Here is a 4,908-nt window from a genome sequence, read left to right as displayed (position 1 = left end):
ATTTAAGCATTGACGAAATATAAATGTTTTGATAAGTATCAACAAACATTTTATTTTCTATGGCAAATGATTTATATGTGGCAGACTTCTCCCAAACTAAATTTGGGGCGTCGACTCACTAAATCCATTTCCATATATACCATTTTATCCCCTAAAGATCAAAATGTTTTTATAATTTGATGTATTTCACCATACTTTAAACCTCGGATTTCTTTTTCTTTTTTCATTGGTCGCACATGTACTTAACAATTAAATTAAATTATACACCAGTTAAAAAAAAAACTATTTAACAACAAAAGTCAAGATAACAAAATAGAATCTCTAAAGTCTTAAACGTTAGATTGCTTGAAATGGATTCAAAAGAGTCAAAGCAGTAACATATTTTGAACAAATAAATTATTTGTTCACAACTAAATGCAAAACAAATACACAAAAATAAATGCATTAAAAGCTTAAATATGCCACTGGAACAAACGCTCCACACTTGCTAATATATGCATACTAATCATTTAACTCATATTAAAAATGCTACAAGAAACGCTTGACTCTTGCTAATATATGCAAGATCAAACGCTTGAATTTTGATAAAAACCAGCCGTATAAGCATGGTTAAACCAGAAGTAAACCAAAATTAGATCATACAAGTCACACTTTTGTTTCAAAATAATTTTAAAAATCAAAGCGAAAGTGCAACACGACGGTTTCAACACGTCAATAGAAAAATCAAATCAAATTGTTTTTTTTTCCAGACAATCTGTAACTAATGATCAACGCTTGATGATAAAGACGTATTACAGAAAAGCAATAGCTAGATTATTATAAAAGATCCCTGCACATAATCGATCTGAAAAGATCATAACAATTGCTTGTATTTTCCATCACCATGAATTCTCGAATTCTCAAATTCATGTTTTTATGATAAAACAAGATCCGATTCCGGCTTCTTTAACCTGTTCTTAAAAATAAAAACTTTTAAGAAATATCAGTATTGTTAGTGCAAAAGCATAAACAATATTTAAAGATTTAAGAGTGTATGAACGTTATTTTACTACCATAGGACAACTGATATTTGTAAAGAATAATAAGAACATAAATTAAAATTTCAATATCGAAATATAAAAATAAAGAAGAATTGCAGAGTCGAGATAGTTAATCTCTTTCCTTAAATCTTTAAATGCCCCTGTAGTGTGACAGTTTCATGGCGCTCAGATTTCCAGGATACAATTGCAGCATTGTTTCTGTTTACCATCACCGAAAAACAGAATCTATCGACCCTATTTCTGTGATGTACTCTCAGACTCAAAAAATAAAATAAATAAATATTCAAGTAGAGTATCTTGGTTTTGTTGTTGTTGATCGTATGAATCCATATTTCTAAATGAGAGCACAAGTGTTGTTTTATAACTCTCAAAGAGTAAAACGTACATTATTGTGACCATTATGGTGTATTCAATAACGTTTGAATTATCATTATGGTGAAATGATTCCCATGAGTAATGATAACACGTTACTTTTCAAAGTTCATTTTGTTTGATTGACCAAATCAATTGCAACAAAATACTTTCTAATGAGTTCATATTTTATATTTTAAAAACATAAAATGTTTTTGTGAATAAGATTAATAAGTTAATGGACTTAGTATCCAATTAACAAATTTAATCTAAATTCAACCCAAATATTTCAAAGTGAAACAATTGCTAATTTTTCATATTTAGTCAATTTAAAGTTTTACCATCTTTGTAAAACATTCACTTTGGATCTTCATTTCTCATTCAAACCAACTCTAATTTTGACATGTATCTACACTACTTCGTAGTGCCTAACATTCGGTTATTCCGACAAACGCCTTCGTCCGAAAACTTACCGAAATATGGTCTAAAACCATTTTGTCAAAAACGAGTTCCAACAGTTATCAAAAGGAATATGGAGTTTAGAAAATAAAAGTAGGAAAACATAGAACTTTTTCCTTGATTATTGTTTATAGGTTACACTTAATGTAAAAAAGGCTTTTAAATTATATTTAACATTGAATTCAAAAAATATAAATATATAATAACTAACAGAAAATAAAGACGAAAGATATCACAAACCAATAACTCATGGCAAGAACACAAGATTTCAAAGCATAGAGAAGGGTTGTTGGTTGACAAAAAAAGAAAGAGTAGGGTTGTTAACATCTTTGTTTCAGGCCACTAGCTAAAAGAAGAATCACAGAATGATACAGACATTTTTTCAAGCAAACAAATAAGTGACCACAATAGTTAATTAGAGAGAGCAACATCCATCAAAAATAACTGCTTTGTAATACAGTTGGTGGATATTTAAAAGAAATTAAAGTTGGATGTTGGACTTTTAAAGGAAATTATAGTTGGAAGTGGCGCTTTTAAAAGAAATTAAAGTTGGAGGTTGCGCTTAAGATTTATCTGGTGTTTTCTTTTCTTGACATCAATATCCTCCAACTGTATTTCTATCACAATTTAGATTTATAAACCACAGAATGACACGAATCCAAGATAAAGGAAGAAAACAGCAGAGAGGCGCAACCTACTACTTTAATGTCTTTTTAGTTTTTAATGCAACATTGGGTTACATTTCCCCAGAGTATGGACAAGCATGGGTAGCCACTCTGAGAGGTGACGTGTACATTTTTGGCGTCGTAATGTTCGAGCTTCTCACAGGGAAAAGACCAATGTAGGTTTTCAGACCAAAGATGTCGAGAGAAATAGTGGCATGGGTGCATCAAATGAGAAGGGAAGAGAAACCGGAGGAGGTGTTTGATGCGTTGCTGAGAAAGAGTGGTCAGGAAAAAGAGATGCTTCGTGTGCTTGACATAGCCTGCATGTGTGTGAACCAAAACCCTATGAAAAGACCAGTCATACAACAAGTTGTGGACTGACTTAATGATGTAGACGCAGGAAACAACAAACCAAAGTAACAGAGAAGAAGTCGATGAAGAGACGTAGTAACTTGTATGCCTTTTTATACTTTTATCACACATTCTGCATAAGTAAATATACACTTTATTTTTTTCTTTCTTGTCAGGTGAAATTGTTAACCATCATTTCCTTGTAAATTAAAAGTTTTCATGGTGATATAAGCCTTGATGATGTAAAGAACATGGGAAAGTATGAAGCTTTGTGTGCATAGTTACGTTAAGAGACATCGAGCAAAAAAAACAAAGGCTAGACATAGAGCAATGATTAGTATGGCGCACGAGAAAGAGGAAGCAACGTAAAGGTTAGAATCTGAGACATACCTAAACATCAATGGAGATTGGAGAGGAAGCAGAGACGTTGACGAAGAGACGAAGATTATTTTTGTTGAAGGTTTGGAAGGGTTCTTACGGAGCTAACACGCCGGCGTTTGGTGGTTATTGGGAGAAGATGCGGTAATAATCATAACTAATCTCCATTGAAAAATAAATTCGTTAGGTAAGCTTCTCTTTTGAAATCCAAAAATAATATAATTTTAAATTTGGGGCTTTAACTTCTTTTTTTGACACTTTCGTAATTTTGACAAATGTAGTCGAGAAGACCAACAAGTTATATTTGTTGAATCTTTTGTAATTTTGACAAATGTAGCTGAGAAGACCAACAACTAAAATAGCAGGGACAAATACACTTGAAGAACATCATGATACAGAGGGAGAGAACAAAACGATCTAATTAATCTATTTAGATTAAAATTAACAAGTAGACCCTCTTTATACTCTCTCTCTATTCTTGATCTTAGTAATATTTGTCAACCTTGTGGGGAAACAATATTACTTGAAGTATATTCTCCAACAAAACGTCTTTCCTAAGTCGCTTATGAAGCAAGTAAGCAAGCACGGTAGCCAAAACCCTAATCCATGTTGAGGGGAAAAGGCTCACAAAAGACTCGCCAACAAAAAAACGAAATTTAGAAGACAAAGAACTAGAATATAGCCATATAACTCATATATTAAGGTGTTCTATATATATTGATAATTTAGTCATCTTGATCGATGTAGGAGCGGAGGAGCATGGTGACACAGCGGCGGAGTATATATAGACGGGCACGATGCTGTTTCCCTAACGAAGAGCATTTGGTCGTGAAGCTATTAATTCTTGTTTTGGAATTAGAGTTTTTCTTTGCCGGAAACTCAGCCATGGACTTTAAATTCATTCGTCTGATAATTCTAAGTATGAGGATATAACTATATATATACACGTCTGTTCTTGAATTTGGAAATGACATAGAAAATGGAGCTAGTGAATAATGATAAGGGCTAAAAGAGTATCGTAGAGATCAAGAAACCGCTGATTTTCTTGGATATGAAGGAATCTCAAAGACGCTGAATGTGGTCTGATTTTGGCCTCGACAAATATCTCGCCGTTCGAGAACGAGATTTACTTGCAAGTTGTAACATATAACGTCAAAAGATTTAATCATATAATTCATTATATATATCATACACTTGTAAAAAAAAACCATACACTTGTATATGAAAAAAAATTACGATGCGTCTGCCTACATATGTAACTTTGACTTCCGGAATTTTTAGTATTCTTTTTTTTTTTTTTTTTCTCATTGTATATTAGTTCTTTTTAAGTATGTTTTAATCGAGAAGTTTAGTTGATGTTGATGTATGTCAACGAGATGTCGAACAAAGAAGTTTCTAGGAAGATTTGTGTACAAAAAGTATCTATCTTTGCACCCTTTTTGGCCTCGAACAAGGTACATGTTCCTGGTTTCTGGTAAGATTGGCCTAAATCCCAGTTGATTCGGCCGCAAGAGATATACTAACGTCAAAAGCTCAAAAGGCTCAAAAGTTAAATTATTTTGGTTTTGAATGGTTTGCTTTATGCTTGTAGCTTCTGAATACGTACACTTTTGAAAATTGATGATTAAGCGGGGAATCAATGTGCCGGTTTAACAAAACCTTCA

This window comes from Brassica oleracea, chromosome C6 (genome assembly GCF_000695525.1).
Source record: "Brassica oleracea var. oleracea cultivar TO1000 chromosome C6, BOL, whole genome shotgun sequence".
NCBI lineage: Eukaryota > Viridiplantae > Streptophyta > Magnoliopsida > Brassicales > Brassicaceae > Brassica > Brassica oleracea.
Note: the sequence above shows the minus strand (reverse complement) of the source record.